The sequence below is a fragment of the Lithobates pipiens genome, unplaced genomic scaffold (assembly GCF_037356315.1).
Source record: "Lithobates pipiens isolate NorthernLeopardFrog02 unplaced genomic scaffold, aLitPip1_a1.2 Scaffold_18, whole genome shotgun sequence".
NCBI classification, from domain to species: Eukaryota; Metazoa; Chordata; class Amphibia; order Anura; family Ranidae; genus Lithobates; species Lithobates pipiens.
Genome location: NW_027507758.1, coordinates 115,235,739 through 115,248,878, shown reverse-complemented (window position 1 = coordinate 115,248,878; position 13,140 = coordinate 115,235,739).

Genomic DNA, 13,140 nt, shown 5'->3' with positions numbered 1-13,140 from the left:
AACAAGAGAAAACTATTAGATTACCCTATCCATGCTATAAACAGCATGGATGCAGGAATTCTCTGCCAGCTATTGTATTTATATAGCTGGCAGCCATGGCTGTTTGAATACTGAAACAATGAGCGTACCTGATTGGATGCAGTTGTTGTTTGTCCACATTTTTCCACCCAGCTCTTTTGATTTTTCAATTGAAATTTGCCAAGCTAGGTGGTGCCGATCATGCCACCCATGTCACCAGCAATCAGCCAAAATTCATGCCGTATATGACAAGCTTAAGTGTACTTGAAATATGTATTTTTTTTAAACTGCGACTGTTACTGAATTATAGAACAAAACGTTTCAATTGCTTTGCTACATTTATTCTGATGTGTGCACTGCAGATTTGTAGTTGGTGCATTGAACAGATGGGGGACAGGCTACTGTTAGATCAAACTCCATTTGGTTTCATGATTAGTTTGTTTTCACAACACAGAGAAGCAGGAAGTCTTTGCAGAAATGGTTCATTTCATGTTACAGGTCTAATAAAATCTGGAACAGTACTTTATCTTCCAGAGAACACACATAAAAACAAAAAGCAGACACAGTTAAATCATTATTTACATTGCATTATTCCATTATTTACATTTTGCTATGCAAATTTCCTCTACCAAAATATATATACATAACAGTATACACCAATCAAAATGACAGGTAAGGTGAATGACATTGATTATCTCATGACAATAGCACCAGAAAGTGGGTTGGATATTTTAGGTGGCAATTAAACATGTTGTCTCTGAAGTTGATGCATTGAAAGCAGAAAAAAATCGGCAGGCGTAAGGATTTGAAAAATATTGATAAAGGGCATAATCATTATGGCTAGATGACTGGGTCAGAGAATCTCCAAAACGGCAGCTCTTGTGGGAAGTTCCCAGTCCGCAGTGATCAGGACCTACCAGGGCCATGGGCAAGTGAAGGCTGGCCACTGCAGTCTGATCCAATAGAAAAAATAAGTTAATGCTGGTTATGATAGAAAGGTATCAGAACACACCGTGCATCACAGTTTGTTGTGTATGGGGCTGAGTAGCTGCAGACCTGTTAGGGTGCCCATGCTGATCCATGTCCACAGCCAAAGGCACTTACAATGAGAATGCGAGCATCAGAACTAGACCAAGGTTTTTTTTATATATATATAATTGGCAATTTTTCTGAAGATTTTTATATTTTACTATACAAAAATTGAGAAAAGAGAAATAAAAAAATAACTTTCACTGGATAGCATGCAAGCTTCCAACAATAAACCAATAAAAAATACAAAAAGTCAAATCAGCACACGGGGTCTGAGGTGTAATTCAAAAGATGATTGCATAGTACTGTATTGGAAAAAATGCGGGAACCACAATTAAAAACATACTATCAATGATTTGGCATCTTATATTAGCGTACCACTGAAATAATACAAGAAAAAGGTAGTGTAGTGCCCTGCTCCTGATGAGAAAACGCTATTGTTTTTTTTAAATTTAATTGTCTGAAGCTGTAGTTTGGCTCAGACTTATTTCTCTAAAAGTTCTGGTTTCTGTACCAGTCCAGCTGGGTTGCACTAATTCCCACATGACCGTAAGTGTCGCTGTCACCGTCGGTGGGTGTGGAACAGCAGCAGGCTGGATGCATTGAATGCCACCTATTGCTCGGAAATGGTTCAGTGGGTGTGGTTTTGCTGCTGTGCATTATGGGAGAGGGTATTTAAGATACCAACGCCATTTTTTTGGTTCGTTTTCCAGGATCCGTGATCCCAACCCCAGGGCCCTCCTGGCCTGGGGTCTGTGTTGCATGGTCTTGCGCCTTGGGCCGGCTGGCCCGAAACTTCACAACTGAGAGTGTGGGCCCAGGAATGTCTTGGAGCCTACTGATCCAGGGGTGGTCCTGTGCTGTCTCACCTGCGGGGAGAAGCCAAGAAAAGCTGGAGGATCCAGTGGAGGACCGAGCACAAGGCTGGTGTCTGTGGAAGAGCTTGGAAACTCAGTTTGAGGATGCAACCCAGATCAATATCCTTACAGTATCACCAGGTCGGCTGAAAGAATCTGGTACTGTATGGTAGTTCTTCCTAAAAACTCTGAAAAATCTTTAAGTTCAGTTGACAAGTCTGTGGCAGAGACTTTGTTGTGCATCTACTCTCAAAACCACTAAGTTCAACTAACAAGTCTGTGGCAGAGACTTTGTTTGGCATCTCATCGGCTGCTAGGTCAAGTGAGAGGGGCCTGTCCGATGACTGCTGGATCCAGTCTGTGGAGATGTTTGTCCTCTGGAGCGGACGAATACCTCTAACCCGCAATTACTAGGTGTTTGAACTTCCCCTTATCCTCTAACCCTCTATTGAAGGACTGTGTCTTGTGTCTTTCTTTGGTGTTACCCCTAAATAAATCTTCAAAAAGGACCACGCGTCTGATCTATCTACTATGGGCTACTTTCCATGGGACTCCCCTAAGATGAAGAGGCAAGCAGGTGAGGTAACAGTAAGCCCTAATAAAACCAGCAGCTCCTTCGGGGGTTAGTGCTACATGTGGGGGCTCGTATGTCCGGGATTTGCCGTTACTCTCGCAATTCAAGGAAACTGTTTGAAGTCTACACAATAGAGGGTTCTGGACTGTGCCTTATTTTATTCATAAGGGGCTAATTGCGGGTCACTACCTGGCGTGTGAGCTGTGGGCAGAGTCAAGAAAAGCCTGCGATTTACGTGACCAGAGGAGCCAATAGGAGGAGCTTTCTCTGTCTACTTACTGCACGAGGCACCACGTGTCTGTGTTGGGACGCTGAAGAGAAAAGTCCATATTTTTGCTGAGAAAATGTTCAGAGTATCAGGACCACCATCTGTTATGGGATCCAGGATGTTTTCTGGAGGTAACTACGAGTATCAGACTGCCTAGAACTCTGCTGACTGATACAGGGATTCGCCTGAGACCGCAGGGGCATTTCATCCTGTATACTATGGGAGATGTTGAGGCCTTGGGCATGCTGTGCAATAGGTGCGAGGGACTGATCGCAAACCCCCGCCCGTTTGTTCGATGTCTATATTGTGGGGAGTACCTGTTCGCAGTGGAGCAGCCTACCACTGGGCTACGGGCATCGCCATCGAGGAGACTGCTACATTCACTCCTGTGGCCAGGCCTACATCTTCTAAACCTACCACTGCAATCAGTGTTCCTAAGGGAGGTGGTACTGTGACTGCCCTCAGAGGAACAACCGGTGGATATTGTGGAAGCTACTCCTTCCACCACCACTCACCTTCCTGCGTCTACTCAGAGGAATGTGGGATAAGTGAAAGTCTCCTGTGGCTGCGGTCGAGGCCTACCTCAGAAATTGCCTGGACCGGATCTGGAGAAAGTGATCGGTCCCGAGGAATCCCCAACATGAACAGGTGAGAACTCTGGGGAAAATGTACCTAGTGGGACTGTCTGTAGATATTTACTGGCAGAAGAGTTACAGGACTCTGAGATAGACTCTTTGTCGGACATATCTGGGGTCGATGACCTGTTTGAAACCATGACCCAAGACCCAAGAGATGTGGACAAACGTTGTTGCCGCAACATGTAATGTGTCAGGTTGGCTAACCTTGAATTCGGGGAGTGCATCGCCTTGGGCAGGAACCCCAGTGACCATTGCTGAGACTGTGTCCAAAGACAATACTTTAGTCGGGTCAAAAGAATTGCCTGCCTATGCCATGGTACAGAAGCCGCCTAACTCATGTATGCCTCCTGGATTGGGAAGTGCTTGATCTTTGCCTAGACTCGCCCGATCACAGCGGCTGCTGAATAAATGGGTAGCTACCAAGTATGGGCTGGAATTTCCCTACGTACCTAATGAAATAATGCAGGAGATTGAACCGCATAGAGAACGTGGGTATGCAGATGATGTTTGGGACTATTTGAAAGTGCCAAAACTTTTTAGGAAACCTGGATGTTCCTCAACTATGGATGATCGTTTCCCCGGGTGTCTTCAACACTGGAGTTATGGGAGACACATTCGTGCGGCAAAATAGTTATTTGCCAGCCTGGAAAGGACAACATTGTTTACTTTATAACTACTGCGGCTGCCAAGGGGAAAGCCATAACGTTGCCAGATCCCCGGTTTTAATGGTGATGCATCGCATTGACTTTCTTTTTCATGTCAGTTCTAAAAGAGGAGAACTTCTTTTGTCTTAACATACAAGGAGTGTGGGGACTAGCTAGATAGTGTCAGGTCTCATAAAAGATGCTTCGGGTCAAGATTACCTACCGGTCACCACACTTGTATAAAGGACTTGTTCTTCAACACTTTTGCCACTAGGTGGTGATGGTTTGCATAACCGGTTGGACTATTGCACTCAGACACGCAGTGAATATATTGGAAAGAAAGTGTAATTTCATTTTCTTTTGAAGTGAGACTTTGCTTCCGTAGTCGCACATTTTGTATGCTTCTGTTTTTTTTTGCTAATGTGTTTCGTTTCAGGAAAGCAATGAAATCTTCTATCAAGCTACTAGAGAGTGGGTGGTTTAGTTAGAAAATGAGAGTCATGTGTTATGTAACTTGTTTGCATGTAAAATTATTCTAATGTGTTGAGTGTTTGTTTTACCCTCCCTTTTCCCTTCCCTGTCCAAGTTCTGAGTTCAGGTACTAGACTTTCAAAACTGAAAGCCTTTATATTTTTAATGTGGAGGGGGGAGTATCTAGCGCCCTGCTCCTGATTAGCAGATGCTATTGTTTTTTTTCAAATTTAATTGTCTGAAGCTGTAGTTTGGCTCAGACTAATTTCTCTAAAAGTTCTGGTTTCTGTACCAGTCCAGCAGGGTTGCATTGATTCCCACCTGACCATAGGTGTCGCTGTGACCGTTGGTGGGTGTGGAACAGCAGCAGGCTGGATGCATTGAATGCCACCTCTTGCTCGGAAATGGTTCAGTGGGTGTGGTTTCCCTGCTGTGCATTCTGGGAGAGGGTATTTAACCACTTCCCGACCGCCGCACGACGATGTACGTTGACAGAATGGCACGGGCAGGCATAAGGGCGTACATGTACGTCCCTGCCTTCCCGCGGGTCGGGGGCCCGATCGGGCCCCGCCCGGTGCCTGCGGCGGTCGGTATTTGTTCGGGAGCGATCCCGGACGAGGGGGCGGCCATTCATTCATGGCCACCCCCTCGCGATCGCTCCAGACGAATAGAAATCCTTCGTGACATCACTTCCTCTCCTGTAATGTAAACACAGGAGAGGAAGTGATGTATTCTCTCCTCCGTGTCGGTATTTTTCCTTCCGACACCGAGGAGAGAGGATCGGTGAGTTGCACCAACACGTCACTACACAGTAGAACATGCCAGGCACACTCACACCCCCCCGATCACCCCCCCAATTACCCCTGCCCCCCAGTCACAGTGACACCAATGTCTTTTTTTTTTTTTTTTTGCATTGGTGTCATTTGTGACTGTAATAACTGTTAGGGCAGTTAGGGTTAGCCCCCTTTAGTTCTAATGTACCCCCCTAACCCCCCCAATAAAGGTTTAACCCCGTGATCACCCCCCGTCGCCAGTGTCACTAAGGCTGGGTTCACATTGCAGCGGTTTATGAGAACGAATGTGATTCGCACCGCACTGCAGTGCAAATCACATCCGATCTCTGTGCGATTCGAGTTCAGCCATACAGATAGTATGGCTGAATTCGCATCGCACCCGCCGCACCCGCCGCACCCGCCGCACCCGCCGCAAATTTGCACGGGACCCTTTTTTTGGCCCGCAGCAGAATCGGATCGCATGGGTGTTCACACCATGCGATCCGAGTTTGCAGATCGCACTGCGATATGCGAACTGATCTGGGGGTGTCATTAACATTTCACTGACACTCCCAGCAGTTCGCATAGGGCAGTGTGAACTGCCGCCGGGAGGCATGCGATGCGGGAACCCGCCGCGGATTTGTGGCGTTCCCGCATCGCTCCAGTGTGAACCCAGCCTAATAAGCGATCATTTTTCTGATCGCTGTATTAGTGTCACAGGTGACGCTAGTTAGGCAGGTAGGTATTTAGGTTCGCCGCAGCTTTTTATAGCGCCAGGGACCCCCATATACTACCGCATAAAGCCCCCTGATTGCCCCCTAGTTAACCCTTTCACCAGTGATCACCATATAACTGTTACAGGTGACGCTGGTTGGTTAGTTATTTTTTTATAGTTTCAGGGCACCCGCCATTTATTACCTAGTCTCACTAGTGTACCCCTAAATTTAGGGGTGTCTACTTTCCAAAATGGGGTCATTTGGGGGGGGGGGTTTGTGCCATCTTGGCATTTTATGGCCTTCAAAACTGTAACGCCCTTAGAAAGCCTGAAGGCGGTGCTTGGTTTCGGGGCCCCGTACGCGGCTAGACTCCCAAAAAGTCCCACAGATGTGGTATCCCCGTACTCAGGAGAAGCAGCAGAATTTATTTTGGGGTGTCATTTCACATATACCCATAGCATGTGTGAGCAATATATCATTTAGTGACAACTTTGTGTAAAAAAAAAAAAAAAAATTTTTGTCATTATTCAATCGCTTGAGGCAAAAAAATAAAATATTCAATGGGCTCAACATGCCACTTATCAATTTCCTTAGGGGGTCTACTTTCCAAAATGGGGTCATTTGGGGGGGTTTTGTACTGCCCTGCCATTTTAGCACCTCAAGAAATGAGATAGGCAGTCGTAAACTAAAAGCTGCGTAAATTCCAGAAAACGTACCTTAGTTTGTAGATGTGACAACTTTTGCGCAAACCAATAAATATACAATTATTGACTTTTTTTTACCAAAGACATGTGGCTGAATACATTTTGGCCTAAATGTATGACTAAAATTGAGTTTATTGGATTTTTCTAATAACAAAAAGTAGAAAATATCATTTTTTTAAAAAATTTGCGGTCTTTTTACGTTTATATCGCAAAAAATAAAAATCGCAGAGGCAATCAAATACCATCAAAAGAAAGCTCTATTTGTGGGAAGAAAAGGATGCAAATTTTGTTTGGGTACAACATTCCATGACCGCGCAATTACCAGTTAAAGCAGCGCAGTGCCAAATTGTAAAAAGACCTCTGGTCATTGACCAGCAAAATGGTCCGGTCTGAAAGTGGTTAAGGTACCGACTCAATTTTTTTTGGTTCAAGTTTTTTGATTGCTGGGCCCCCAGGTGGCAATCATAACACCCTAAATATATATTGTGCCACGTCCTAGTTATTACAATCAAAATATATGGAGAAAAACATGCACTTTCCAGGCACATATGCGAAAATATAACAATCTCTTTATTAATTCATATCACAAAATATACATAAATTCCAAAGACACAAACTCATTAAAAGCATATATATATATATATATATATATATATATATATATATATATATTGTGACATTGGGGTGATTAGCTCAATTGGTAGATGCATTTTTTAGTCCACATCAGTCAGGCGTGTATGGTTAAGGGCCTGGTAGCCCACGTTTATTAGAAGAAAACAAAATATTAGTCCATCCAGTAATCCCACGCAGGGGTCCAAGCTTAAATTAAATACAGCAAAATCAGAACGAAAATGCTAGCCCACCTGGCTACTCTTCAGCAGTACTGCTGCTATAGGTACTTGCCCCGTCCAACAAACTGCTTGGACGCACACAGCTTCCAACCCTTCGACACACAGCACACGGCTCCTTGGACGCACACAGCTTCAAGTCCTTCACACAGCTTTGGACATGCACAGCTTCAAGCAGCAAGCTGCTCACACACCACCATCCTACACAAATCCCCTCGTTATATGGGCTGTGTGCAGCTGGGCACACACCCTGCTCGCTAGCCTCAAGACTCGGACACAGGGTTGGAGATCCCGTCCCACCCATAACTCTCAGGGATCTCCAAACTACAGAATCCCATCTGGAGCTAGCAAAACCTGGAGAAAACTGACAGAGCAGTTTTCTCCATTTAAACTCTACACTCTGTAGTCCTGCAGTCCGCAGATATGCAAACTCTGTGTCTCCTTTACCTCTAATTTCATAGGGACAGAGCCTCGCTCTGTCACATATCCCCCCCCTTTGTTTCGATCCGGAGGGAGGAACACCAGCACCCATCATGATGGTTGGGACACCTCTGTGCTGGCTGTCAGCCACGTAGGCCCAACCCTTTTTCCGGGTGCGCTTCCAGGAACATTCCCCCCTGGATCTTAACAGGTTCCTATATTGTCCTATACTCAGCCTTCCTCTTCTTTTGGGGTCCCTGGGCTTATTCACTTTTCTTGGGGGAACTCTGCCTTCCTTGAGCCCTCCTTTCAACTTACAAATACCCATTTTACCCTTCACCATCGGTATTTCAGGTTCAAAACAGTTTTTCTTGGTACCCACTGCAACCAAATCATTGTTTACAGAACAAACTCTTAACAGATCACAGCTTTCCATATCATCAGTGCTTTCCAATTCAGTGTTTGTTAGAAGAAGACCTGAGGAGGGACTACATCCGACGGGACCATAGCACAGCTCCACCTTACCCATTGTCAAACACTCCATGGGTACCTGTTCTAACAAACTACCCTGACCCAAGCATAAACCATTTTTTCCAGGTGTACACATTACATTGTTACGGCAACCAACATTAACACTTTCTCCCATAGTGTCTCCGGGCACCTTAACTTGTACCCCTGGGCCAGTGACAGAAAGCATCTCTGCTACTGCTGAGTCCATTCTGGGCCCTTCCTTCTCATGAGGCCTAGCGGGTAAGGCAGTATCTGTGCCCTCTACTGACCACTGCTCCGCCGCACCTCGGACCACACCAGCAGAGATTTTTCTAGTCACCGCCCCAGACGGAGAGACCTCTGATATCTCAAGCAGTTCTCTCGCGTGCCTTCCATACCAATCAATAACTAGAAGTACGCTCACAGAGAATCTGGAGATCCTGTGCCAAATGGTTAACCATTGGTCCCACCAATTCCACTGTTGGTCATGGTTTCCCAGCACTGCCTGTACCACCTGGCTCCACCCATTGGTGCTACGCAGCACCACCTGGTCCAACTGCGGTGGAGATACCCAAGTATACAGCGAGTTCATTTTTACCAACTCTAGCATTTCCAGTAAGGTTTCGGTCATCTCTAAACATCCCATGTCTAAACACCAGAACTTTCTAGGGTCTTCTACCCTGTCCAAGACATGGAGGGGCTCAGCGACTGCAGGTTGAGAGGGTGAGACATTTGAAGAGACCTCATCCTCCTTGGAGGTACTCATCATCACGGCCTGTTGTTCCCCTGGAGAGCTGTCAGACACATGTCTCACACTTATCCATTCTGCACCAGTGTTGGTGAGCCTCTGCAGGTCATTACAAGTCACACTATCACTTTGATACTCAATATCATTTAGCTGTGGAGCTGTGGACAACACATCTGTGATGCCAGTGCCCTGAACTGTTTCTTCAGAGGGGAGGGCAGCAACCTTTGCAGGGACCAGGACGCCCTCAACCACCAGCGGCTTTGCGATCCCCCTGTCTGGCATAGCAGTTGTGTCCACACCCTTGTTACTTAAGTTAGCCTTACCCAGCATGGCTAGCAATTGTTTGGCCCAGCTGTCCCAGTCCATTGTGGTTCCACCATGGGTGTTCCACAGCGTTGCATCTCCTGCTGTAGAAAGCCGCACAGAAACCTGGGATTCATTAGCTTTAACTGCACATTCCTCACTTCTATATACATCATTTTGTAACACCACACTTTTATCAACGTTGCATTGGGGTGATGCTTCACCTAAAGCTTGGTGCAGCACACCATTTTGAACACCTTTTTCTGGTGGCACTACAGACACATTCAGCTTTGTACCCTCAACTTTTGCAGGCTGAATTAACCCCTTGCCTACTGGGCTACACGTAGGGTTGTGGGGCTGCGCCCACACTCTCTCACTGTGTGGCTCAGTCGTAACATTACAGGAAACACATTTTTCAGCATTATAATCACCAATCACATCACATTGGCCAACACTATTGTCAGCATGACCATCAATATTCTCATTATGTGTTGACATAGCTACTGCTTTTGTGGGTTGTCTATGAGCCACCATAACCTCTGAGCAACTCTTCACAGCACCCGCTCTCTGTAAAGGGGCACTTTTGCCTATTTGGGCAGCTCCATAGCTGACCTGGGAAACTCTCTGCTCCAACACTGCAAGCTCCTTGGAAGTTTCCCTGGGCAACCCTGCAGCAGCTGTCACTAGGGAACATGGTACCAGCACTGTTTTGGTCACCCCTAGCTCAATTTTCCCAGCCATCTGCTGGATCATAGCAGGCATATGCAGAGTCCCCATGTCCTTTTTAGTCTTTAGCCCTGCGTCTAGTTGGGCTTTACGCTGCGCCTCCCCACTGCTCTGGGTAGCACAATGCAGAAAGTCTATGTCCATTTGTACTGCGGATCTCCCCACTGGACATACTCCCACTTCACTGGGTTCAGCATCATAAACTGAAACAGTCTTACCAGTTCCTGCAGCTGATGTCATAGCCTTCACTTGAGTGCGTTGTCTCACTGGTGTGGTGTCTCTATAGGCTGACTCCCCCATGTGGCCATGGAGCAAAACTGCAGCCTTTCTGAACCCACTGACGCCCCCTGTAGGTAACACAAGATCCTTGTTGATAGGGGTAACTGCAGACTTGCGCTCCAAAGCTGGTTGGCTATAACTCATGCAGGATTCAGGCTGATGTACTCTCCTTTCGGGACTGACCCCTTTGCCTAAGCGGCCATGACAAAAAACTTTACGTTTCTCTGGATTTCCAAATCCTAGGTCTTCCGGCGACACTTCTCCCGTCCTGGAGCATTGCTGGCGGCCCGTGATACGATGGAACTCTCCTCTAAGAAGGATTTCCTCTTTAAACTTGCTGTAGTCATCCTGGTCCCCATCCATCAAATGGTAAACCGACCGGAACTCTATCCGCAATAAGGTTTGCAGCAGTTTTGGCCACCGGTCCCTAGGCCATTTTCTCTTTACAGCAACTTTTTCAAATCTTACAAGGAAGTCTCCCACCTCCTCTGTAGGCAGCATGGGTTGCACATAGTCAGAGGCCAAGATCTCAGCCCCTTGCAGTGCACCCGACTCTTTGCGATTCCGCTTGAACCATTCATTCGCTGTCTCACATGTCACTGGCCCCTTTTTACTGGTCCTACAAGGTGGAGACATCTTCTCAGGCCATGCTGAGCTCACTTCTTGGCATCTCCTCCATGACTGGCTCTCACTTGTTGCCATTGGATACCACTTCTGAGGACACAGCTGATCACAATCATTAGTAGATGAGCTCCAGAATTCATCAACCTCCCATCCAGCTTGGTTATTCCACAAACATTCCTGTGACAAGGGGCAATGGGCAACAGCATGTCCCCACTCACTACAACTAATGCAGCGCAGAGGCCTCCTTGCGTCATGCTGTGGCACCTTTGGGCTCAGGCTGCCAGGAACAACATCCTCTTTCACTTCTCCTTTAACTCGGGGTGACATGATCAATTTACCCCAGATCACAGCGATGTCAGACTCAGACAAATTCTCTGGTGTGGCTGGGGCATGTGGTGAAATACCCTCTAGCCACAATAGCCGCTCCCTGGCTTTAGCAAGGATTGCTTCCTTTTTTTTGCTTTGACCGTCCCATCCTTGCAATCACATGCACACAGCAGCTTGTAACAGTTCTCAGCAGAGAAAGAAAAAAAAAAAAAAAATCTGATGTTTCATTCTTCCTTCACAGGTACACAACCCGCATGCAACACAGTCCATCAAATAAACGTATACGCAATGCTGTTCGCCTGGCTGCCACACACAGCTAGCAGTAGTTCCTGATGCGACTCACCATGGAGCAAGGACCCGGATTCCACCGTCTACATGCCCGCATTCGAGCACCACTTGTGACATTGGGGTGATTAGCTCAATTGGTAGATGCATTTTTTAGTCCACATCAGTCAGGCGTGTATGGTTAAGGGCCTGGTAGCCCACGTTTATTAGAAGAAAACAAAATATTAGTCCATCCAGTAATCCCACGCAGGGGTCCAAGCTTAAATTAAATACAGCAAAATCAGAACGAAAATGCTAGCCCACCTGGCTACTCTTCAGCAGTACTGCTGCTATAGGTACTTGCCCCGTCCAACAAACTGCTTGGACGCACACAGCTTCCAACCCTTAGACACACAGCACGCGGCTCCTTGGACGCACACAGCTTCAAGTCCTTCACACAGCTTTGGACATGCACAGCTTCAAGCAGCAAGCTGCTCACACACCACCATCCTACACAAATCCCCTCGTTATATGGGCTGTGTGCAGCTGGGCACACACCCTGCTCGCTAGCCTCAAGACCCGGACACAGGGTTGGAGATCCCGTCCCACCCATAACTCTCAGGGATCTCCAAACTACAGAATCCCAACTGGAGCTAGCAAAACCTGGAGAAAACTGACAGAGCAGTTTTCTCCATTTAAACTCTACACTCTGTAGTCCTGCAGTCCGCAGATATGCAAACTCTGTGTCTCCTTTACCTCTAATTTCATAGGGACAGAGCCTCGCTCTGTCACAATATATATATATATATATATATATATATATATATATATATATATATATATATATATATATATATATGTGTGTGTGTGTGTGTGTGTGTGTGTGTGTGTTCAACAGGCCCATGACTTATTCCTATCAAACAGCATTGTATCATCAAAGATCACATTAAAATTACAGGTGAATGCTCGACATATTTTGCGATGCTATTGCTTCCTCAGGAGCCTCTGTTTAATTAGAAAATAGATTTATTACATACAAAGCCAACAAATTGCCATGTACTTGTCATTAACAACAATGTATTTAGTTGGAGCTAAACATGTGTCTCTGATACCTACTCACCACTCTAAAAACCATAATACACACTCAAGCTCATCCCAGATGCACTGCCAGGTCGCTGCTACCTCGTCAACCTCGTTGATGGAATCATAGCGGGAAATCACTCCGGAAATAACCCCCAAAGAAAGGAGAGGGAAGCGAACAAAAAAATTCAGAGGAAGCCACTACTGTGCGGAAAGTCACTAGCAGGGATGTATCCAGTAACAATTTTTTGGGTTCGTTTTCCGGGGTCCATGATCCCAACCCCAGGGCTCTTCTGGCCTGGGGTCTGTGTTGCATGGTCTTTCGCCTAGGGGCTGGCTG